This window comes from Urocitellus parryii, chromosome 2 (genome assembly GCF_045843805.1).
Source record: "Urocitellus parryii isolate mUroPar1 chromosome 2, mUroPar1.hap1, whole genome shotgun sequence".
NCBI classification, from domain to species: domain Eukaryota; kingdom Metazoa; phylum Chordata; class Mammalia; order Rodentia; family Sciuridae; genus Urocitellus; species Urocitellus parryii.
Window position 1 is genome coordinate 75517415 of NC_135532.1, and position 27912 is coordinate 75545326.

Genomic DNA, 27912 nt, shown 5'->3' on the forward strand with positions numbered 1-27912 from the left:
GTAATTTCTATCCAAATATAATAGAATATAAAAAGTTACATGAAAATGACTTCTTTGAAACAAAAATCATTGTCTATTAAAAATATTGCATTTGCTGCAAGAAAATAAAGCAAGCAGGTTTTCAAAAAGATCTCAAAATATGAATGATTATTTGAAGATATTTATCTCATAATTATCTACATATAAATCTTTAAAAATATTGAATCAAACAAACCTTTTTAAAACACAGCAGGGGAGAAATTATTTGAAAATCATATATACTTATAAGGGACTATGATCCAAATTACATAAATAAATTTTTAACTTAGTATTAGAATTATAAATATCCTAATTAAAAATAAGCAAAGAATTAAATAGACATTTCTTCTTGAAATGAAATATAAAAAAATAGGAAAGAAACACATGAAAATATGTTCAATATAATTAAACATCAGGGAATTGCTGATTAAAACCACAATAAAAATCACTTTCATGTACTAGAGTGGCTATAATGAAGATAGACAAAAACAAATATTGTATAATGTGTTGACAAGTTGTACCTCTTACACATTCCTAACAAATATTTCTGCAGTCACTTTGGAAAACACTTAAATTGCTAAACATAGATATATCATTTAGCCTAGCAATTCTGTTCTCAGGGAGAGAATTCAAGGCAGTGTCCATGAAAAAAAGCATCCATGAATGTTCATAGCAGCATTATTCGTACTGACCAAAAATAGAAAAAATTCACATGCCATCAAATGATCAAAGGATTTAATATTGGTTATATCTATATAATAGAATATTATTTGGCAATACAAAGGGATAAAGTAAAGATGCATGCTACAATGTGGAAGAACCCTGAAAATATGGTTCTCAGTACAAGGAGTAAGTCAAATACATATGTTCTGATTATGTTCATATGCAATGTTCTTGACAGGCAAATCTCAAGGGAAACAAAAGTACATTAATGATTAACATGAAGAAAAGGGAAAGTTTGCTGATAGTTTTAAAGATTTTTTTTAAAATTTTTAGAGTGAAAAGGGTTTCCAAATCACTGAATTGTTCTGACATGGTGAATTTTATGAAGTGAAGATTTCATCAGGTAATATATTTTTTTTTTATTTATATGACAACGGAATGCATTGCAATTCTTATTACACATATACAGCACAATTTTTCATATCTCTGGTTGTATACCTAGTATATTCACACCAATTGGTGTCTTTATACCTGTACTTTGGATAATATTGATCATCACATTCCACCATCATTAATAACTCCATCCCCCCCCCCTATATAGAGTTTGTCTATTCCTCTTGTGCTCCTGCTCATTTACCCAGCTATTCCTCTTCTAGGTCTATACCCAAAGGACTTAAAAACAACATACTACAGGGACACAGCCACATCAGGTAATATTTTAATAGAAAAAAATAAAAAGGAAAAAGGAGGAAGTTTTTATATCCTCTAGAAAATTTTTTAAGAATTAATTTGTCAGTTGATATCAAATCTTATTCTCATATTTATAAAAATCATACTTTAAAGATTATTAAATTTTGTATATTTTAATCAAGTATTAATTATTGTGTCAGTTCATATCCAGTCAATTACATTAGAAAATGTATGACTAAAATAATTTCGAATAATGTGATTATACTTTTTGTTTTGTGTTGTACTTGTATTTGAAAAGCATTATATATCTTATTGACCTTAAGATTTTCAAAATCTAAATATTTTAATAAAGTCTTTTGTATATTTTTACTTTCATTTCACTTCAATATTGCACATTATTTGCATGATATGTTAAATGTTAAAATGACTAGAACGCATATTTGGTACAAAAAATTAAATGATAAAATGTATAATATCTTTATACAAGATGTTTCTTTAAAGGTATAAATTATGAAATGTGTCATAATTCCTCCCAGTAGCTTTATCATGTAGTCTTGTCTTGCACTTGGTACTCTGACTTTTTGCATTATATTATAAGGTCATTTTTCCAGTTGACAGTGAATTGAACTTCCATAATTGAGCTTCTTTTTTCAAATATCTGGTTTGATATCTGATACTAAACTACCTATCAAATTGCTTTTTTTCTCAATCAATTTTTCTAGAAGAGTATTACTTAGAACTATACATGTGAGTTCACTATATTTTCTCTAAATAAGTGTATTTGTTAGTATGTGTCTGTTTATATACTGCCTACTCTGCTTACTTTTAACCATTATCTTTGAAATTACTACTTATTTTATTAAACCCATTGGTTGAGTTTTCAAATAACTGATATCTTCTCTTACATTAGGATTGGCATCCTAAACTTTTTTGTCTTTAAATTTCTTGTATCTTCAATTCTAAAAGTTTATTTCAATAGTTTAAAATAATATGATTTCATAGAAGGTGAAACTGAGAGAGAAGGGACCTTGAGGATAAGGAAATTATCAAAAGCTAATTATCATTGAAGTAAATGATGAAGGAAAGAAAAAAGGGCAGCGACATTATTAAATGAATGTTGCTTATAAATAATTCACATTTTAAAAAGTGATTAAGTACAAAAGAAAAATAGGAAGTACGTCTGCCAAAGAGAATAGTAAAGACTGGCATGCTTGTACTCTGAATGAATGAACATAGCAAAGAGAAAAAAATAAACTGAGCTAAGAAAAAAGGTCAGACCATCAAATCAGAATCACATGAATTAGCTCTTTTCCAGTGTCAAGCTTTACTTATAAAATCAAGGATATAAACATTAAAGAATCAAAGGCAAAGCAAGAGATCACTTCACCTTATATCAAATACATCCTCTGAGACAGAATAACATATGAGGGCTCTAATTAGGTAAATGGATTGTCTCATGCAGCAGGGAGCATATAGGTTATCAAATATCTTCATTTTATGCTGCAGTATGAATGATACTCTTCAGTCTCATAGTCCATAGATTCTAGGTTTGTTTAACCAAAACATTCTGAATCTAGAGGTATTCTGCTACACATCCAAAGTAGGGGACTTCCACTTAGCAAACATCATTATCTATTTACAAAGAGTTCGATTATTAATAGCTGAGAGATAACTTGGACTGGGTAAATAGACTTCCTTCTTTCCTGGGAGTGCTGTCTTGGAAAAGGGAACAGAATGGAGAGCAGAGGAACTGCTGAACTCCTTCTTCCAAACAAAACCCTGTACACCCCATACAGGTCAACAAATGGGACAATAAAAGACTTCTTAAAATTATGTTCAAAATAAATTGATGAGGAGAATAAGTTTAATGCAAAGATGAAAGTTAACTCTCAAAGATAAATGAAACATCCAGATGATTTTTTTTTTGCTTTTGACTCATTTGATGAAAAAGTGTTTATAAAGAAAAGACTGAGTAAGAATTTGTAAAATACCCCTGATGTCCAAAATTTATTGAGATATTTAAACATTACCAGTGCCTTTTTTGCTGAGTTACTCAAATATTTCACATAGAAGTGAATGCTCAATTTAAATTGAGAAATTATGGGGTATAGATAGCTCCAAAAGAATAAGATTGACAAATTCCTACATATTCAAACAAGGAAATGACATTTTAAAAAATATATTCTGTATATGGAGGAATGGAAAAACCAAAACAAACAACAAAAAAGAATTCTTATTAAGAACTCATCAGGTGCCAGGCACTGTGCTACTTTAAAATTGTTTAAATCAATTTAAAAGTGATTAAGTAGCTATAAAATTTAATTATTTTAGAGCCACATTTTAAAATTAGATTGGAAATTAAAGAAAATGATTTGGACATTTGATATATATATCAGCTTTGGAAAATGTTATAAAACCTTTTATTATCCATTGGTAAATAAGATATAAGCTCATTAGCAAAATACTATCGTATGAAGGTAAATTGACAACAAATTAAATAGAGATACCTAATTAACATGACCTTTAAAATGATTTTGTTCTTGTTGTTTTTATGAAGTACTTAATTATTTTTTATGTACTCATCACTCTCTTGCTTGTGGAAAATAAGAAGATTCTATGTGTGACAGGTGTACAGAAGAAAGAAACAAAATAAAACAAAAATAAAAAATAAAAACCTTAGGCTCCGAGAAGAATTTAGAATAGAATTTAAAACAGAATTTAAAATAGAATTCCAAAAAGTTGGAATGTCAAAAAGTAAGTGTAAGATTATGAACTAATTGCAATAGTAGAACTGAAAGAATACAGAAAAACATATAAAAAGTATGGAAATAAAGACATGCACAATCAACTAGAGTGAAATATACTATGCAGTACCATAAAAATGTAATGCCAAAATTTACTTTCTGTAAGTAGCAACAGTGTTCTTTGGGGAATACAACATATAGGAGAAGCAGAAGCACTGTGGTGCTTTATTGTCTGATCACTACTGAGGAATTATATTCTAATACAATACAGACTTTTCCACTTAAATCACATCATGATAAGAGTCACAAATTTCTTTTCATATTATTACATAAATATATCTGTAGACATTTAAAAAGACAAAATACAAATATTTTCTGTCAAGTTTGATAATTGCCCCAATTAAATTTTATTTACTGAGAAAAAAAAAGAAAGAAAGAAAATAACATTACATTCACTCTTAGAGATACACCAACTTCCAAAAAGTAGATAGGGATTGGAGTTGGCTTTTCTTCAACAGTGTAGCATAAAATAAAACTTTTCCAAATCAACTATAATGGTAAACTAAATGTTGAAAACACTTGAAAGAAATATTTTTGGCAAAAAAAAAAAATTGCACAGTTTTATTGTATCAAATGCTCTTGTATGGCTGTTTGTATCCCTAGATACTTTGCATATATTTTGAGGTAGGTTAGAATTTTAAGAACCTATGAAATTAATGCTTCAAAGACACAATATTCAGAACCCAGTACAGTTTTTACCTCTGGATCATGTAGTGTTTTCCTCTTTCATTTTATAATGTCTACCTTACTTGACTGATACAGATGCTATACCTTTTGTGTGTGTTCACGGTCAGTATGTGTCTCTTCTATTGTTAGGAAATCCCTTGTTTTTTTTTTTTTTTAACTAACAGTAGTTCAGAATCCTTTGAGGTCTTTTATTCCATTTGCATATGTAATGATACAACCTGAGAGGAGGCTTCATAATTATTGGGTATTAGCCTATCATCAAAATTGTAGTATGCATGTTAAAATTTTTGTTGCTCAGGGTCAAAATAGGCTCCCACTTTTAATTTTATTTTCACGAGTTTTTCTATTTTGTTTCCTGTCTCTGTTACTTTTCTATTTACCTATACTACAATATTTTTCAACACTGAAGCAGTAGATTTAAAGATAACACTGTGATGAAGTTATTTGACTCTATTGTTTTGAAGACTGACATATTAATATGTCTTTCAATTCAGTGACATTAATTATATGCTGTTAGAACCAAATCTGAATGAGATTTAGGTACAGTGTGAGACTCAAGAGTTAAGATGAAAAGTCTCTTTCTCATGCTACTTGAGTATAAAAATGATTGAATATAGTTTATGTTGCATACCTCATGATGTTGACTTATAAAAATGTTCAAGGTATCTTCTTAAATATTGCTCCACCTAAAATTAATTGTTTCAAAACAAGAGCATGTCAATTACTCTGTGAGATTTTTCAATGACAAAACACTTTTTGTTCAGGCACTTAACAAAATTTTTATTCCTCATATACTGCTGGACATCCCCCAAATGCATGTGCTTGAAGGTGGTGTCACTCACTCCACCTCCATCCCAGCCTTCCTCTATTTAGAGAATGAGGAAAGCTGACATCTATGTTTACTGTCCTTCCTCTCTCAGATACCTGCATCAGATTTAGAAAATTGGCTAAGTCTGGCAGCAGCGTTACCTACAGCTGAATTGCTGAGTCTCCAGATTCATGGGCTTGGTGCATTATGGCTGATGCAATGGTGTTGGCCAAAGGAGAGGCACTTCCTGTTCTCCAAAGGAGAGGCACTTCCGGAATTCAGTGTCGGTGATGTGACCAAAAGGAGAAAAGCCTATGATATCTCTTTAATTTCTAATTCTTTAACCCTTGAATGATTTATATACATATACATATGTATGTATGCATATTTAGTTGGAGTTGGACACAATACATTTATTTTATTTGCATTTTTTTATGTGGTGCTGAGGATCAAACCCAGGGCCTCACACATGCTAGGGGAGTGCTTTACCACTTAGCCACAAATCCAGCCCCTGCCTCTTGAATGATATTTAAACCCATGATTGGTATTATTCCAATTCTGGTTATTATTTTTACTCAAAATGTGTGTATTGGTTCCTTTTACCTTCATTTATCACTGACTAAAACAGTTTATAAAGATCTGTTTTTGAGTATGTGAGATGTTTGGTGACTGAAAGACACTTGGATGCATTAAAGACTCTTTAGAATTACTTGGGTTTTATTTACCACTTCACTAAAATCATCAGTTTAAAAGGGCTAGTATTCTTTAATTCTTGTTTTTTTAATAAATTTATGTTTTTTATAAAGTAAGATAATTATCTTTGATAAATTTTAATCATTGTTTGATCATCTCAAATTTAATGGAAGACCCTTAAACAAAATAGCTAATTAGCTGTGTTTATATGTTTTAAGCTTGTAATTTTATTTTTAATAACTTGCAGCTTTTGACAAGTCATGTTAACAAACAGAACAAGTAAATCTTCCAAGTTCCTAAAGTTGTCTTAGAAATAACACACAATGTGGGAATTGATAAGAAATACAGTAATGTTTGACAACATTGTAATGCCATTAAATTTCATGAAAGCCCTAAATAACAACCGTACATAGGTTGTTTCTAAATTTCAATAAAGACACACATGCTATAAATAGATAAATTAATCACCTCTATATGTAATTCTGTCTTCCCAGATTTAGGAGAAAAAACAATGTCAAAGAAAACAAAAAACACTTGACTACTGAGAATCAGAATTAAATTACTTGGTCAACAATTTATGACACATTTATTGTTAGTTATTGGGATTATAAACAGGATGGAGGATGCAGTATTTGATGTCTATAATCCCTACAGTAGATTCTACAGGCGCAAGAGAGGAGTCCACTATTTCTATTTTTTAATTCTAATTTATAGAAAACAGTAAATTTCAAGTCTTTATATGGATTACTTTCACATACTGTATTCTTTTAAATTACATCAATATGTATTTTTTTCTTTAACTCTTGACTAGAGCCTATATATTTTAGCTCTCTAAACATATTTAATAACTTAAAGGGCATTTCATCACCTTTATTCTTCAGCAGACTAGTTCCCCTTCCTTAAATAGAGGTAACTGTCCCTACATTAAACAATGAACTGGTTAACCAACAGTTCTTCCATTGAACCTATTTTGCACTGAAATCTTAAACGTAGAAACAATGTACATTAGTCTTAGTTCTCCAGAAAAATAGACCCTATAGCATGTATGAATGTATGCAAGTATGTGTGCAATAAATGCATGGAGTTTATGTGTTTTATAAGAATTGACTCCTGTGGCAATAGAGACTGAGGAAGTTCGGGGATCTGCATTCAGCAAGATAGATACCCAACTAAGCCAATAATACGTTCCTAAGTCTGAATCCAAAGTTAGATGAAGAATTCTATCTCAGCCTGTAGACAATCAAGCAATGAGAATGAATAATCCCTCATTCAGTCTTTTCTATTGTATGGAGGCCTCTGAAAGTTGATTTGGGTTGACCTATATTAGAAAGGGCAATCTGTTTTATTCTGTCCACTGATTCAAATGTTGAGCTCATCCAGAAACAACCTCACAGAGACAATCAAAGTAATGTTTAACCAAATACATGAGCACCTTATGGCCCTGTCAAATTTACATATAAAATTATGCATCACAAATCCTAATAAAACAGACAGCAGTCATGTTAAGCACTGTCTCATCAATTACTGTTTATTTCAGAGTGTATTAATATCAATGTAATTCTACTCTGTCAAAATTCTCTTCATTTATGAGTGGGTAATTATGCTGTTATGAAAATGAAATTCTTACAGTTGGAAAATCAAGCAAAAGAAAGCAATCTGGTCAGTTTTTTTTTTCCTCCATCATAGTCAACCTAGTTTCTACCATTACTATTTCTCACCTGAAGCTTTGTGATATGCAGAGTGGTGATCAAGTATAATTTTGCATAGGATTGAACTCTGTGTGTATTGTCCCTTGTGTCTAAAACTATTGCATTAGGATTAGGACTGCCATAGAAATAAAGAGAAGTGTCCTGGCCAAGGCTACTAAACGGGTAAAGTTTATTTTGTTAGCTCTGGTCACCCTTTCTCTTAGAATAGAGCCACGCAGACTATATATATGTTTAAAAACCAAAAAGACATGGCTCCAAATAATAGATATTCCAGTATATGCTTTTCTCTGAACTGCATATTTCCCTTCTTTAATAGTCTATCAGGATTATTGAGAAATTAAATAAAAGTGTGTGAAATGCCTATAGTTAGAATAGAATCAGGTTGAAAGGTGGTGAAACATGATACCAAAAAAACCCCAAAAAACCCAAAAACAATATTGAAGTGCCTAAGGAAATGAGACTTGCTGTCTTTTCTACCCATTTTGTTTTTCCTTACCATAATTATTATTTCTAGTAATTTTCCTTCTTTAATTTCCTAATTAATTTTTTTAAACTATTTTCTGGAAGTCTGACATGATGACATTGCTCTGTGAGTATATATTCAAAATAAGTTATGTGTCAAAGAAGGGGGACATGTATTTTGAATGAAATGTTTAAATACAAATCTCAAATACTTCTTTTTTCTCTTAATTTATACTAAAATATTTATTTGTATAATGTTTAAAAAAAAAAAAAAGCTAAACTGGGAAGGTGTTGAAGACATGTGTAATTCAAGCCTTGCCGTCCCTGCAGCATCTTATGAGAAATGCAGAATCTCAGACTCCAATCCAGATTTCAGAAATCACGATCATGTGATTAATATTCTTATTACAGCGTGAAAAGCACTGTTGTGGAGATTTCATTGATATGAAGGTGCATATATATAAGATTCTTTCTCAGAGAATGCTATTGGAGTGGTATTGCCCATAATGGCAATATCTGACATTATAAATTTGACAGACAAAAAAAAAATTCTTTAGTTGCTTGGTTCCTCTTATTTTTCCTTAAATACAGGGAGTTCTGAGGTGGCCATAGGTATGATGAAGAATTTAAAGGAAACTGAGACCATGAAATGTCCCAGATCAGATTTACTTCTTAAGTTCTTCTGGTGACCATTTTCTTTCTCATCTATCCTAATTTTGTTCTAAATATTTCAAATCATCTCCCCATATTCCTGCTTTCTGTTACTTTTTCTAACCATATATCTCATATCATCAGATTGTAACAGGTAAATTTATGATATTTATTATTCTTATTCCATTGCTATATTTGTTAGTTTGATGACATGATTCTTCCTTAATATAATACCACATATCTGTAAGAAGACTTGAGAGTCGTTAAGAATTAGCCATATATCCGTATACTTAGATGTCATATAGATCCTGAAAACTGCAACTACTATATAGAATAACTTTATGTTCTTCCACTGGTGGAAATGATCATTACCCTAAATTTTACTTTAAAGGTCAAGTACAAAAATTATTCTAGAAAAAAAATATTAACCTCATCTTCTTGGCTATGTTTCCAGACCTAATTTACATTGAAACCATTTGTCTGAGTGGTGAGCAGAGGTTAAATGGAACTTTCTAAATGAATTCTGATTACAGCTTATTTTAGGACAGCAGTGGTTTCAGGATATCATGTCTAGTTTTTTTTTCTCTCTATTTTCTCAGAGTAGTTGAGAAATGATAAAAAAGGAGCCTGGCAAAGTGGTGCTTACCTGTAATCCCAGAGGCTTGGGAGACTAAGGCAGGAGGATTGTGAGTTCAAAGCCAGCCTCAGCAACCTGTAGAGGCCCTAAGCTACCCAGGAAGAACCTGTCTCTTCAAAAAGGGGCTGGAGATGTGACTCAGTGGTTAAGTGCCCCTGGGTTCAATCCCCTGTATCTAAATAAATAAATAAGGATGGTTAATGCCCTTTTAATAAAATATAACTTCTGATATTCTTATTTCATTAGATTCTTATGATTTCCTAAAGAATTTCTATCAATCCATTTTTATTCTTATTTTATAACACATTCAAATGTGTTTAATCTTATGTAGAAATATAGGAATATTGAAAGACACATTAGGCTAAAACTTGTTCATTTTTTTTAATTGCTCATTTTTCAACAAAATATTATTTGGAAATTTTATCAAACTGTTAAGTATTTTTTTTTTCCCTATGGGCAAAGTGGTCCTATTGAAACATGTTCTACCTTATCTCATACTTCTCTGCAAGGGAAGCTTTCCAATTTGAAAAATTCAAAGAAACTTTTGAGCAGGGTATTATTATTGTAGATATCATTTCAGTTCATTTTACCTCAAGGGTGCTGAGTTATCAGAACTATCTATATTAGTGAATAGCTTTGTGACAGAAGAAAGCAGAACACAGTTACTTAATGCTACATTTTTTTCCCTTTCAAGAAAATAACTTTAATCATGTACAAATCTACAAAAGAACAGAGTTTCAAAGTGTACTTAAAAGGGGCCCTAATAACGATGTTCTAAGTTATTGTATATCTGTATTTTAGCATTTGCATATATAGCTATGTAGAAGTATGTAACATAATTTGTGGTTTTAAAACTTTTTGTAAAAATAGTATCACACAGCTTTTATTAATTTCTATTTTATCATGATTAGATGATGCATTCCTATTCACACAAACAAACACACATGCAGTGAATCTGAGCACTTCAAATGAAAATTTTCAGGATAAGTTTACAATTTGATAACATTTTAAGTCTGCATTGATCTGAGGGTTTATTCATATCACACATTTAGAAAAATATCTCGATTGAAAACAACTGAATATACTATAATTGATAATATAACAGTATTAGAAGTAAAATAGGTATTTTACTTTTCAATATGTTATTTAGGCTGTGAGATAATTTTTTATTAGTGATCAATTTTAATTCTCATTATTTGCCAACTGGATAATTTTTTATTTAAATTTATTTATTTATTCTAATAATATTAATATGAATATTAATTCATAGTACACAGATAAAGCACAATTTTTATGCTTCTGATTGTTTACAAAGTAGAGTCACACCATTCATTTTTTCATATTTGGACTTAGGGTGATGATGTCTGTCTCATTTAAACCATCATTCCTACCCCCATTCCTTCTCCTTCCTCCCCTCTGCCCTATCTTAAGTTTCTCCCTTCTTCCCATACTTCCCCACCCCCATCCCCATTATGGATCAGCATGCACATAACAGAGAAAATATTCAGCCTTTGGTTTTTGGGATTTAGCTTACTTCATTTAGCAGAATATTATCCAACTCCATCCATTTACCTGGAAATGCTATGATATTATTTTCTTTTAATGCTGAGAAATATTCCATTATGTATACACACCACATTTTCTTTATCCATTCATCTTCTAAAGGGCATATAGGTTGGTTCCAGAATTTGGCTATTATGAATTGTGCTGCTATAAACATTGATGTGGCTATGTCACTCTAGTATGCTGTTTAAAGTCCTTTAGGTGGTGAAATATTTCTTCCATATATATTTTGGTGCCTTTGTCTAATATGAGATAATTGTATTTCTGCAGGTTTGTCCAAGGAATCTCCATACTGTTTTCCATATTGGCTGCACCAATTTTTAGTCCCACCAGCAATGTATGAGTGTACCTTTTTTCCCACATCCTCACCAACACTTATTGTTGTTTGTCTTCATAATATCTGCCATTCTGATGAGAGTGAGATGAAATCTTAGCGTGGTTTTGATTTGCATTTCTCTAATTTCTAGAGATGTTGAAATTTTTTTTCATATATTTGTTGATTGATTGTATATCACTTTCTCAGAAGTGTCTCTTCAGTTGCTTGGCCTATTTACTGATTTGTGTGTGTGTGTGTGTGTGTGTGTGTGTTAAGTTTTTGAGTTCTTTTTATATCCTAGAGATTAGTGCTCTGATGTGTGTGTGGTAAAAATTTGCTCCCAAACTGTAGGCTCTCTATTCACCTCAATGAATATTACTTTTGTTGAGAAGAAACTTTTCAGTTTGAATCCATAATTTCCTGATTCTTGATTTTATAGCTTGTGCTACAGGTATCTTATTAAGGAACTCAGGCCTAATCTGACATGATGAACATTTGGGCCTACTTTTTCTTCTATTATGCAAAAGTTCTCTGGTTTAGTTCGTAGGTCCTTGATCCACTTTTAGTTGAGTCTTGTGCATGGTGAGAGACAAGGACTTCATTTCATTTTGCAGCATATGGATTTCCAGTTTTTTCAACACCATTTATTGAAGAGGCTATCTTTCTTCCATTTATATTTTTGGTTACTTTGTCGAGTATGAGATAACTGTATTTCTGCAGGTTTGTCTCTGTATCCTCTTCTATGTACCATTGGTGTACAAGTCTATTTTGGTGCCAGTACCATGCTGTTTTTGTTACTATTGCTCTGTAGTATATTTTAAGTTCTGGTATACTGATGCCACCTACTTCACTCTTCTTGCTGAAGATTGCTTTAGCTATTTTGGGTCTCTTAGTTTCCCCGATGAATTTCAGGACTTCTTTTTCTATTTCTATGAGGAATATCATTGGGCTTTTTATTGGGATTGCATTGAATCTGTAGAGTATTTTTGGTAGTATGGTTATTTTGACAATATTAATTCTGCCTATCTGACACTAAGAGAGATCTTACCATCTTCTAAGGTCTTTCTTAATTTTTTTCTTCAGTGTTCTATAGTTTTTATTGTAAAAGGTCTTTCACCTCTTTTGTTAAGTTCCCAAGCATTTTATTTCTTTTGAGGGCATTATAAATGGGGTAGTTTTCCTCATTTCCCTTTCAGGGGATTTTTCACTGATATACAGAAATGTCTTTGATTTATGGGCATTGATTTTATATCTTGCTACTTTGCTGAATTCATTTTCTAGTTTTAAAAATTTTCTGGTGGAATTTTTTGGAAACTCTATGTATAGAATCATGTTGTCAGGAAATAGTGACAGTTCTGAGTTCTTCTTTTCCTATCTGCATCTTTTTAATTTCTTTTGTCTGTCTAATTGCTCTGGCTAGAGTGTCAAGAACTATGTTAAATAGAAATGACAAAAGACGGCATTCCTATCTTGTTCCAGTTTGTAGAGGGAATGCTTTCAATTTTTCTCCAATTGAATGACATTGACTTGGGCTTAGCATAGTTAGCTTTTACAATGTTGAGATATATTCCTGTTATCCCTATTTTCGCTAGTGTTTTGAACATGAAGGGGTGCTGTATTTTGTTGAATGCTTTTTCTGCATCTATTGAGATAATCATATGATTCTTATCTTTGAATCTATTGATGAGAAAAATTACACTTATTGATTTCTGTATATTGAAACAACCTTGCATCCCTGGGATGAACCCCACTTGATTGTGGTGTATTATCTTTTCAATATGTTTTTGTATTCAATTTTCCAGAATTTTTATGAGAATTTTCACATATATGTTTATTAGAGATATTGGTCTGAAGTTTTCCTTCTGTGATGTGTCTTTGTCTGGGTTTGGAATCAGGGTGATATTGGCCCCATATAATGAGTTTGGAAGTGTTTCTATTTTATGAAATAATTTGGTAAGTATTGATATTAGTTCTTCTTTGAAGGCCTTGTAGAAATCAGCTCTGTATCTGTCTGGTTCTAGCCTTCTCTAGGTTGGTAGGATTTTGATGCCATCTTCTATTTCATTGCTTAAAATTGGTCTGTTTAACTTGTGTATATCATCTTGATTTAGTTTGGGCAAAATACATGACTCTAGCAATTTGTGGATGCCTTTGATATTTTCTATTTTGTTGGAGTACAAATTTTCAAAATAATTTCTAATTATCTTCTGTATTTGTGTAGTATCTGTAATTATATTTTCTTTTTCATCAAAGATATTGGTAATTTGAGTTTTCCCTTTTTTATCTTCATTAGCATGTCAAGGGTTTATCAATTTTATTTATTTTTTCAAAGAACTAACTTTTTGTTTTGTTGATGTCTTCAATTGTTTATTTTGTTACAATTTTATTGATTTAGGTTATGATTTTAATTATTTACTGTCTTCTACTGGTTTTGTTATTTTTTTTTGCTTGCTTGCTTGCTTTCTTTTCCCCTAGGATTTTGAGATGTGATGTTAGATAATTTATTTGTTGGGTTTTTTCCTACTTTTAAACAATGAATCCCATGCAATTAACTTTCCTTTTAGTACCAACTTCATAGTGTCCCAGAGATTTTTATTTGTTGTGTCAGGGTTCTCATTTACATCTAAGGATTTTTTAATCTCCTTTTTGATGTCTTCTACAACCCATTGTTCACTCAAAAACATATTATTTAGTCTCCAAGTGTTGGGGTAGCTTTTATTTTTAATTTTATTGTTGATTTCTAATTTTATTCCATTATGATCTAATAAAATGCAGGGTAGTATCTCTACTTTTTTGTATTTGCTAAGAGTTGCTTTGTGGCATAATATATGGTTTATTTTAGAGATGGATTTGTATGTAGCTGAGAAGAATGTGTATTTGCTTTTTGAAGGATAAATTATTCTATATATGTCTGTTAAGTCTAAATTTTTTATTATATTACTGAGTTCTATATTTTCTTTGTTCAGGTTTTTTGTTTTGTTTTGGTTTTTTTTTTTTTTTTTTTGAAGATCTATCCAGTGGTGAAAGAGGTGTGTGTTAAAGTTGCCCAGAATTATTGTGTTGTGGTCTATTTGACTCTGGAACTTGAGAAGAATTTGATGAACATAGATACTCCATTGTTTCAGGCATCTATAATGTAATTGTTATGTCTTGTTGGTGTATGGTTTCCTTAAGCAGTGTAGTATCATTCTTTATCCCTTTTGATTAACTTTGGCTTGCATTCTACTTTATTTGATATGAGGATGGAAACTCCTGCTTGTTTTCACAGTCCATGTGAGTGGTATAATTTTCCCAATCTTTCACCTTCAGTCTCTGGATATCTTTTCCTATGAGTTTCTTGGAGGCAGCATTGTACTGGGTGTCTTTTTTTGTTGTTATTTTTAATTCAATCTGCCAGTCTATGTCTTTTGATTGGTGAGGTTAGGCCATTCAGATTTATTATTATTGAGAGATGATTTGTATTTTATCAATAAGTGTTGTTAATTTTTGGTATTTAACTTCACTTGTTTTCTCTTTTCATTGGTTTTTCCTTTAGTGTAATAACTCTCTTTGCTGATTTTTGTTATTGTTTTTCATTTCCTACTCATCGAATATTTTGTGGACGATGTTCTGTAGTACAGCCTTTCTAGTTGTAAATTCTTTTAACTTTTGTTTATCATGGAAGGTTTTTACTTCATCATAAAATCTAAAGCTTAATTTTGTTGGATATAAAATTCTTGGTTGGCATCCATTTTCTTTCAGAGCATGGTATATATTATCCTAGAATCTTCTAGCTTTCGGGGTCTGGGTTGAGAAATCTGCAGAGATCCTAAGTAGTTTTCTCCTGCATGTAATTTGATTCCTTTCTCTTGTGGCTTTTAAAATTCTCTCCTTATTATGTATGCTAGGCATTTTCATTATAATGTATCTTGGTGTAGATCTGTTATAATTTTGCACATTTGGTGTCCCGTAAGCCTCTTCTATATGATTTCCATTTCATTCTTCATGTTCAAGAGATTTTCTGATTTTTTTTTATTGAAGAGATTGTGCATTACTTTGGTTTGAATCTTTGTGCCTTCCCCTATACCAATAAACTTTAACTTTAGTCTTTAGATGTTATCTCATAATTCTTAAATGTTCTGTTCATGATTTCTTACCATCTTCACTGAGTGGTCAACTTTATTTTTCAGATTACATACTTTGTCTTTATTATATGACATTCTGTCTTCCAAGTGATCTAGTCAGTTGGTGATGCTTTCTATTGAGATTTTTTTAAAAAAATTTCATTTATTGTTTACTTCATTTCAAGGAGTTCTGATTTTTTCCAGAATATGTATCTATTTCTTGAAGTAATCTTTTGCTACCTATATTTGCTCCTTTATCTCTTTGTTGGTGTGATCAATTGTTACCTGTGTTTGCTCTCTTGTCTCTTTGTTGGAGTGATTGATTTTTGCCTGTATTGCTCACTTAGGTCATTCTTTAATTCATAGATCATTTTAATTATGTACAATCTGAACTTCTCTGACATTTCATCAACTAAGCTGTCCATAGATTCTATTATTGAAGTATCTTGGTTTGTTTGGGGCAATTTCCTCCCTTGCTTTTTCATGTTGTCTACATGTCTTCCTTTCTTGAAGTGTGGATCTGAGATATTACAGTTTCTACCCTATAATCTTATAGTGTCCCTGCAGATTACCTGTACCTCACCTTGGTGTTGGGGTTTTAGACCCTGACCAGTTTCCCAGGATAAATGCTAATGCAACCATAGGTGGTAGTGGCAATAGCAGAGATAATTCAAGATAGCAGTAGGGTCTGTCTCAAAATGGATGCAACCACTTTCAGAGATAGACTCTTTGTTTGAAGATGCAACTGCCTCCAGTCCTTATCTGTTGTCCCAAAGTGGAGGCTACTGTGTGGGGAGGGCTACGGGGATGGCTACAGTGTACGAAAATGGATGTGGAGTAGCATGGGTTCCATCTTGGGTCTGCCAGTGGACTGGGTGATCCTGTATCTAACCTTGCCCTTGGCTTTTGCTCAGGTCATTGGGGTGGTCCTAAGCCTGGGGCTAGGCCTTAGCTCCTACACTGGTCAGCAGGGTGATCCTAGGCTTGGTCCTGGGCTCTGAGGTGAGTCTGCTAGTGGGTGGTGTGGTCCTAGGCCTGGGGCTGGGGTCCAGAATAAGTCTGCCAGTCAGTAGGGGTGGTCCTGGGCCAGGGCCTTGACTCTGGGGAGGGTCTGAAGTGGTTGTTTTGTAATATTCTGTTTCATTCTTATTTTTCTTCATTCTCTAACTCTTTTCATGGTGATTGTTTCTGTCTAGTCTACATATGTCTAGCCCACATCTCTTTTTTCCCTCTTAGGACTTATGCTATAATTTATAGAATTTAATTTTATTGTATTTTACTACTATGACACTCAGCAGAGAATCTGTGCAATATTTTTATAGATTAATAAAAGAGTTCTTCATCAAGCAACCATCTGCTAGTTTGTCATTTTTCTCTTACGTATGCACAATGAGGTGTTAAAGGGATTATAAAGTCTTCTCAATAAAAGAGTCAATTTTATTCTGGAATAATTATGATTTCCCTGTTCTTCATCACTGTCAATGGAATATGGTAACAGTGTTTCCTACCAGGGTGCTGAAAGAAACAAAAACATGTGAGCAGGCAAAGCACAGCACAAAGTCTCCCCTTTATTATATGTGGACTAGAACTGTAGAAATTATTTTTACAGGAATTTATGTAAATCTTCAGGCAGGTCAAATCTGTATGACTTCTATGGTTCCATTATGCAAATATGATTCCTTTGTCTGCTATCTTGAAAATACATATTATACTAAAATTTTGTTTACTATTTTAAGAAATTCTGCTGTAAAACCTTTCATAGAACTTTCAAATATTTGGTTTTAAATACGTAGGACTATGAACAAATATTTTTAATATAGTTTATTAGCAACTCAGACTTATTAGTAAATTATTAATTATTATCAGAATAATCAGCAAATTAGAAAAACAAATTTGCTAAAAATAAAACTTTGCATTTTAGAGGATTTTTGTGATTGTTAGGTTAGTATAATCTTTGTTTTTATTTCATATTTTCTCTTTCTTCAATACTTCTCCAAGAAATATCTAAGTTATTATTTTTATCACAATTGAGTTTTTTTTATTAAAAATGTTATCAGTTCTTTCCAACAAAACAGAAGAACTAAAATACAATTTACTCAGAAACAACTTTACATGGAAAACAAATGTTAAGTGATGCTACTTTCATAGACTGATATTATGTTAACACAGTTGCATTTTAGTTTAGTCATGAATTAAATATTTTGTTGATTAAAAATAGCTTTAAGTTTTAAAATGCCAATATACAAGTTTCATATTGTGATATAAAACCTCAGAAAATTTTAAATATATTTGTTCTGAAATTTTCATTTGAACTCCTTAGATTCACTTTGTGTGTTTAAGAGTTTAATACATGACAGTTATAAAATATAAAATAATGAGAATGGTATAATACTATTTCAAAATTGCTTTTTTTCTTGTCATTCTCCCAATATTTTTTTGGGGGGGGCATGGCAACAAAATATGGCAGATTGCAGTTATTTTTAAGTATGGATTTTGATGAAATAGTCTTAGTAAACAGAGTTATTGCATTTTATTTAAAATTATCCAATTATCTTCACTTATTAGATGTTCAAAAATAAATGGTTTGTGTAACATCATCTGAAGCAATCCTTGTTTAGCAAAAAAATATCTAGAGTTTAATCAAAATAAATAGATATGATTTAAAATATACAATTTTACTACCTGTCGATGAGACTCAAAAAGGAAAATGGAGTTTATTAAAAAAAAAAAAAACTGTTGAGGCATTTGGAAATAAAGCAATGCTATTGTTTTGTTGTTGTTGTTGTTGTTTTTCAATTGTCTTTTTAAATTAATGGTCAGCAAACATGATCTTTTTTTAATGTAAAGAAAATAATTAGACTGGCATCCAAACCACTGCCTCATTTTCTAGCAACAGATTATCTTTTCAAACAATTCCTATTTACTCACCAGCATATATCTGCAGTGAACTTCCTCATAATTTCCACATGCAGTTAAATTTGTATAATTTTTCAAACATGTTACAAACACATGATAAATTGCAGGTTTGATCATGTAGTGTAATATCTACACCAATTCCTAGGCATAATATTTTTCTTGCCACAGCTTGTGTCAATATTATGTTTATGTTCATTGCAAATGTGAACCAAAGAGAGTAGATCACTTGGGATAATCTGAAAAGCACATCAAGGAGACCAACTTTCACTGTTTGGGCAAATTGCCAAAAGCAGAGACTATTTAAAAAAAAAAAAAAGGATCTTATCAAACTGCCAATGTTTCCATTGGCATTAAATCAAGGGACCTAAATGAATATAGAGCAGAATATGGCAGTGATGGTGTAGAGAGCTCTCTCTTCCTATTTGCTATGCTTTGTTGAGTATTGACATGGTAATAGAGTTACTGTTGCAGATATGGCATCTTGGGCTTAGAATTAAAACCAGATTGGCTTCAACTCATTACTTTGTAATTATTAACTGTAAGACTATACTATTCTGATTTTTATTCTCCTCATACAATTAGCACAGGCTTCAGGGGGCTGCAAATCAGATGGAATATGTGAAATCACCTAAGGCAAAATGCATAGAGCTCTCCACTTCTCCAGCTTTTCCCTAAATTAATACTTCATGGAGGATAGAAAAGATGTGATGGAATGAATATCATAAAATGATTCACCAGAAAGTTTTTACTTTGTGTGTAAAATGTCTTATTGGGTTAATATTTAAATAAGTTTCCAATTTATCTCTGTAAAACAAGGTTGTTTCCTCTGGAATAAATGTACACCCTTGGTGATAAACATAAAATAACCTCATAACCAAGGGTATGGAATTGTAAGTCAGGTACTATTCTTACTCTTATTTATACAATGGGAAAACTGGAACTTGAGATAAAACAATGTACTTGAGTTTACACAGAAAATAAGTGGTGGAGACTAAATTTGAAGAAATGCACATTCATCTGACTTCATTTATAAATATGCAACATATGGAACTAAAATATATATATTCTTGCATTTGTTCTGGAAATATAAACTATAAGAAGGATAAAAAGTATCCACCTCCCTAAAAGTTTTACTTCCATTGAGCCATCAAACTAGATTTCACTTTCAAATCATAGTCACATATATTCCTATTGCTTATATATCAATAATGACAATATATATGTATATCTTTCTCAAAGAAAGGAATGTATACTATTATTGTCTTTCAGGGTCCTAGAATCTCATATATTCTCAATTTTTTCTTATTTTTATTGAGATTTTTTTGCTGCCTCAATCATATGACTTATCAGCTTGCCTTTGTTATGAATACCAAGCTAATATATTTTTTTCTATTTTTTAAAAAAATATTTGTATAATACATGCATGTGCGCCATGTACAAAACACACAAATCAAACTGGTTGAGTGAACATAAAATGAAAGGCAAAATCTACTGCTCACCACATCCCATTTCACTTCCCAGAAATAATTGCTGTTATTCTTATTTATAGTGATTAGAACCACTCTTGCCTTGCATAATGCATCTATCTCCCTCTTGCTGACAATTAAAGAATTAAGCACAAAGTATATTAAGTACTGCTGAAAACTCTCATCTATTTTAAATTGCCATCTCCAATGACAGCCTTACTTTCTTGCATCTGAATCATTTAATGACACCAAGCTGAAAGAGAACAGAAATTTCTCATTGCTCAGGTCTCTGTCTGTCTTTTTTCCACCCTGCTCTTCCTTTTCACCTCATCTCTTTCTACCATTTCAATGTGCTTTGGACAGAAAAAATTGCCCAGACATGTATAACTTTGAAGAATTATGTTTAGAAATACAGGAAAAGGCCAATATCAATGGCTCAGCAATTTATATCAAAATATTCTTAAAAAAAAAAAAAAAAAAAACGAACCAGGAAGAAAAAACAGACGTCAGATGAAGATTAATGGTCCAAGACACCCACTGGAGCTAGCCCTGGCCCAGATCTGCCTACATTGACCTGCATGCAACCCAGGCCCAGGGTAGGCTCAGTTCCATACCGCCACTGGCAGACACCTGGAAGAGCTCAGGACCGGCCTAGATCTGCCTCTGCCCACCTGCATGGGACCGCAGACCCCCGGTAATTCAGAGTCCACCATCCCCACAATACTGGGAGCCCAGGCCTAAACTTTCATCTTGAGACACTGCAGACATCTAGCCTTGCCCACACAGTAGCCTTTAACTTTCTACAACAGACAAGGCCTAGAAGCAGCTGCATATTGGAGCAGGCATCCCAAAGACAATGTAAGGCCCACCCTTTTAGCTCCATCTCTGTAAAACATTGCATGATCTTGGGGCACCTCCACTGCTATCTTGAGTTACCTCCATTATTGCCTCCACCAACTTTAGTTGTAGTAGCATACATCAAGGGACACCTGCAGGGTCTGGAAGCTCAATATCAAGGTGAGGTACATAATCTGCACAGATACTGGTAGATTATAGGGTAGAAACTGTAATATCTCAGATCCAGACTACAAGAAAGTAAGACACAGACAACATGATAAAACAAGGGAGGAAATTGCCCCCAAACAAACCAGGATATTACAATAACAGAACCCACGGACAACAAAGTTGATGAAATGGCAGAAAAGAAGTTCAGAATGTTCTTAACTAAAATGATCTGTGAATTAAAGAATGACATAAATGAGCAAATAAAAAAAATGATCACTCCAACAAAGAGATAAGAGAGCAAATACAGGTAGTAAAATATTACTTTAAGAGAGAGATAAAGACTGTGGAAAAAATCAGAGATCAGAATTTCTTGAAATGAAGAAAACAATAAACCAAATAAAAACCTTAATAGAAAGCATCACCAACAGACTAGATCACTTGGAAGACAGAACATCAGATAATGAAAACAAAGTATACAATCTGAAAAATAAAGTTGACCACACAGAGAAGATAGTAAGAAACCATGAACAGAACATCCAAGAATTATGTGATAACATCAAAAGACTAAATCTAAGAGTCATTAAGGTAGAGGAAGGCACAGAATTTCAAACCAAAGGAATGCACAATCTCTTCGATGAGATAATATCAGAAAATTTCCCAAGCATGAAGAATAAATTGGATAATCAAATACAAGAGACCTACAGGACACCAAAATTACAACAGATCTACACCAAGGCACATTATAATGAAAATGTCTAGCATATAGAATAAGGATAGAAACCTAAAGGCCACAAAAAAAAAAAGAAATCAGATTACATATATGGGGAGACCATTTCGTATCTCAGAGCAGATTTTTTAACCAAGACCCTCAAAGCCAGGAGATTGTGGAACCACATATACCAAGCTCAGAAAGAAAATGGATGTCAAGCAAAAATCTTATATTCAGCAAAATTAAGCTTTAGATTTGATGATGAAATAAAAACATTTCATCATAAATAAAAGTTAAAAGAATTTATAACTAGAAAGCCTGCTATAGAAAAAAACTATAGAAACTACAGTACATCCTCCACAAAATATTCCATGAGGAGAAAATGAAAAACAACAATGAAAATCAGCAAAGGGAGTTATTGCACTAAAGGAAAAAACAATGAAAAGAGAAATCAAGTGAAGTTAAATTAACATCAATGATCAGTAAATAAATCATCTCTCAATAATAACCCTGAATGGTGATGGCCTAAACTTACCAACCAAAAGACATAGACTGGTAGATTGGATTAAAAGCAAAAATGAAGGCAACAATATGCTGTCTCCAAGAGACCCATCTAAGAGGAAAAGACATCCACAGAATGAAAGTGAAAGGTTAGGAAAATTCATACCAATCACATGGACTGCAGAAGCAAGCAGGGGTTTCTATCTTCATGTCAAATAAAGTAGAATTCAAGCTAAAGTTAATCAAAAGGGATAAAGAAGGACACTACATACTGCTCAAGGGAAACTTACACCAAGAAGACATAACAATTATAAATATATATGCCCCAAACAATGAAGCATCTCAATTTATTAAACTGTTCTCCAGTTTAAGAATCAAATAGACTGCAACACAATAATTCTGGGTGACATTAACACAGTTCTTTCACCACTGGATAGATCTTCCAAACAGAAGCTGAACAAAGAAACTATATATCTCAATAATACAATCAATAACTTAGGCTTTAACTGACATAATATTTCATCCTTCAATGAGCTAATACACATTCTTCTCAGCAGCATACAAATCCATCTCTAAAATAGACAATATTTTATGCCACAAAGCAACTCTTAGCAAACACAAAATACTAAAGATACTACCCTGCTTTCTATATATTATAATGGAATGAAACTTTAAAATGATGATAAAATAAAAAAAAATAAAAGCTACTCCAACATCTGGAGACTAAATAATATGCTACTGAATGAACAATGGATTGAAAAAGATATCAAGAAGGAGACTCAAAAATTTTTAGAAGTAAATGAGATCCCTCATACAACATATAGAAATCTCTGGGACACTATGAAGACTGTATTAAAAGGAAAGCTCATCACATGGAGTCATTACTTAAAAAAAGAAAAAGTCAACAAATAAATGAACTAACATAACATCTCAAAGTCCTAGAAAAAGTAGAACAAATCTACACTAAAAGCAGTAGATGACAGAAAATAATTAAAATCAGGGCTAAAATCAATGAAATTGAAACAAAAGAAACAATTGAAAAAATTGTCAAAACAAAAATTTGGTTCTGTGAAAAAATACACTGATAAACCCTTAACCATGCTAGTGAAGAAAGAGAGAGAAAACTCAAATTACTAACATACATGATGAAAAAAATAATCACAACACACATTACAGAAATACAGAACATAGTTAGAAATTATTTTGTAAACTTGTACTCCAATAAAATAGAAAATATCAAAGGCATCAAAATGGATAAAGAAGGACACTACATTCTATAGTCATATGATTTATGCTAATCAAATCAAGATGATACACACATTTTAAACACATCAATTTCAAGCAACAAAATAGCAGATGCCATCAGAAGTCTACCAACTAAGAAAAGCCCAGGACCAGAGGGATACACAGCTGAGTTCTACAACACCTTTAACAAAGAACTAATACCAATACTCTTCAAATTATTTCAGGATATAGAAGAAGAGGGAGCACTTCCAAACTCATCCAATCAGGCCAGTATCACCCTGATTCCAAAGCCAGTCAAAGACAATCACTGAAAGAAAACTTCAGGTCAATATCTGAAATGAACTTAGAAGCAAAAATTCTCATTAAAATTCTGGCAAATTGAATACAAAAACACATCAAAAAGGTAGTGCACCATGATCAAGTGGGATTCATCCAAGTGATGCAAGGTTGGTTTGACATACGGAAATCCATAAGTGTAATTCATCACATCAATAGACCTAAAGATAAGAACCACACAATTATTTGAACTAGACACAGAAAAAGCACTCAATAAAATTCAGCCCTTCATGTACAAAACACTAGAAAAACTAGAGATAACAGGAACATATCTCAACATTGTAAAAGTAACTATGCTAAACCCTAGGCCAACATCATTCTAAACAGAGAAAACTTAAAAGCATTTAACTGGAAAAAGACAGGAATGCCCTCTTTCATCACTTCTATTTAACATAGTTCTTTAAACACTGGTCAGAACAATTAGACAGACAAAAAAAAAATTAAAAAGATACAAATAGGAAAAGAAGAATTCAAACTGTCACTATTTGCCGACAACATGATTCTATACCCAGAAGACCTAAAAAATTCCATGAGAAAACTTCCAAAACTAGTAAATGAATTCAGCAAAGTAGTAATATATAAAAACCAATACCCATAAATCTAAGTCATTTCTGTATATCAGTGACAAATCCCCTGAAACGGAAATGAGGAAAACTACTCCATTTACAATACCCTCAAAAGAAATAAAATACTTGGGAATCAACTTAACAAAAGAGGTGAAAGACCTTTACAATAATAACTACAGGACACTAAAGAAATAAATTAAAGAAGACCCTAGAAGATGGAAAGATCTCCCTTAGTCTTGGATAGGCAGAATTAATATTGTCAAAATGACCTACTACCAAAAACACTGTACATATTTAATGCAATCTCAATAAAATTCCCAATCACATTCCTCACAGAAATAGAAAAGAAAACATAAAATTCATCTGGAAAAATAAGAGCCTCAGAATAGTTAAAGCAATCCTTAGCAAGAAGAATGAAGTAGGTGACAGCACTATACCAGATCTTACAGTATACTATAGAGCAATAGTAACAAAAGCAGCATGTATTGGCACCAAAACAGACTAGTAGACCAATGGTACAGAATAGAGAACATAGAGACAAACCCGCATAACTACAGTTATCTTATATTAGACAAAGGCCCAAAAACATATGGGAGAAAAGATAGGTTCTTCAACTAATGGGGCTGGGAAAACTGGAAATCCATATGCAACAAAATATATAAAGAACTCAAAATGTTAACACCAAAAAAAAACAAATAACCCAATCAATAAATGGGCCAAGGAACCTAACAGACACTTCCCAGAAGATGATGTATAATCAATCAACAAATATATAAAAAAGTTCAACATCTCTAGAAATTAGAGAAATGTAAATCAAAACCTCTCTAAGATTTCATCTCACTCTAGTCAAAATTGCAGCTATAAAGAATACAAACAACAATAAGTGTTGGTGAGGATGTGAGGAAAAAGGCATACTCATACATTGCTAATGGGACTGCAAATTGATGCAGCCAATATGGAAAGCAATATGGAGATTCCTTGGAAAACTGGTATTGGAATCACCATTTGACCAAGCTATCTAACTCCTCAATCTATACCCAAAGGACTTTATTCAATATACTACAGTGAAATAGCCACATTAATGTTTAACATCAATGTTTAGAGAAGCACAATACCCAATAGGTAGACTGTGAAACCAACCTAGATATCCTTCAGTTGATGAATGGGTATGGAAAACGTTATACACGTGCACACACACACACACACTCACACACACACACACACACACAATGGAATACTATTTAGCATTAAAAGAGAATAATATCGTAGCATTTGTAGGTAAATGGATGGAGCTTGAGAATACAATGCTAAGTGAAGTTATCCAATCCCAAAAAAACAAATGCTGAGTGCTTTCTCTGATATAAGGATGCTGATTCATAATGGGGTTGGAGGGGGAGCATGGATGGATTAGAGGAACTCTAGATAGAGCAAAGGGGAAGGGGGGAAGGCGGGGAAGGAAGGGGTATGGAAGTAGGAAAGATAGTGGAAAGAGATGGACATCATTACCCTAAGTACATGTATGAATGGTGTGACTCTATTTTTTGTACAACCAGAGATATGAAAAATTGTGCTCTATATGTGTAGTATAAATTACAATGAATTCCTCAGTCATACATAATAAATTAGAATAAAAAATGCTATATGAAAAAAAGATTAATGGTTCAAATCTAGATGAATAATCAGAATCATGTTCTCTTTAGAACTATGAACTGATTTTTAAAAATTTAAGTGTATGTTCATAAATCAGAATTGTAAAAATGGAGGGAGTAGGGGACAGGATCAAAGAGATACCAAGCAGCATTGATAGGTGAAAACCACAAGAATCAGTCTCAGTTGCCCACTGAATTAGGTTTCAATATTTTCCTTGTGTTTTCCCTATCTGTACAGGACCTTGATGAAGGTAGTTAAGGCAAATAGATAAAATAGACCTAAAGATACAATTGATAATTTTTCTTTTCCCATTAAGAATAAAATAGGCTTTAAGTTGATGACCTCTTTCTTGTGTTATCTTTTTCACAACAAACTTATTTTTTGTTGTTGTGTGTTGTTTAGAGGGCATTGCTCTTAAGGTTTTCTCATGGGATATATTTAGACAGAAAATAAGAGAAAAATTTGTTGTTTACTATGTTGATGACAGATACCTTGTCCTTTCTCTGTTTTGATCATTTACCTTGTTCTCTAATATTTTTTTCTTGTGTCTGTAATATTTTTAAGCTGTTAACTGTTGTAATATTGTAATTACTCTTTGGCTGGCTTAATGTAACTTTTAAAAATGTATTTGATATATTTTTGCTCATGATGTTTTAGCTGATTTCTGTAATTCCAATGTCCATTATAACCTTGATACCTGAGTTCTGCTATGATCAAAATTGTTATACAACTTATATTTCTGTCAAGCATTTTCCTCACTTCTTCTGATGATATATTTTGTGTCAAAATTGTGCTAACACTCATGATAAGGAGCAAAAATGTGAAAGAACATCAACAAAAACAAAAAGCAGCATAATATCCTACCACACAGATACGACTTAATTACTGTTCCAAGTGGGTGAAATTTGTTTTAAGATTCATTTTAAAGTTTGCTATAATATTGAAATATTTTGAATTAATATATAGTTTTAACAATTTTCCAGTAAGTGGTAAGTTTATGAAATTGCTGGTCACATGATAAATTATAAAGCAAAGTTATTCAATAATTGAAGAGAGTTATTTCAAAGCATGATATTCATGAATCATTTTCTTACAATAAGACTTGGAATGTAGCCTGTAGTTAAAGGAACACTTAAATTTATTTTTAAAATCATAAATTGCAGTAACATTAATACATAGAGTCTTAAACCATTTAGCAGTGACCTGATCAGGATAAATATAGGTCATTTTCTGGGAACTAATATTATACTGTTCAATGAACACACTGAAAATTTTCTTGGCTTAAATGAACTATTAGCAACATTTTCCCTCTTAATACATTTGTAATTTAAATGAGATATTTAAATAATGCCATGTAATTTAATAAATATTTTTTTTTAAATCCATCTGTATGCCAGGCTTTACCCTAGGTAATAGCTATGATAGCATGATGGATAAAATATTGCCTTGACCTCCAAGGAAGGGACTTAAGAGTCTTGCAGGAGATAAACACACATAAGTGACTGCAATATACAGGCTGTGATAAATAGTGTAATAGACTCTGGTATAAAAAATGATTTTTTTTTCCTGCTAAAACACAGAGCAAGCAAAGAAGGAAAATTTATTTCATCCTGACATGAGACCCACATTCTGCCCAGGAACAAAAGAAACTGCAGAGTCTGACTCTAGGAGTGCAACTCAGGGAATATCTAAGGAACAAGTATTGCATTCTGCT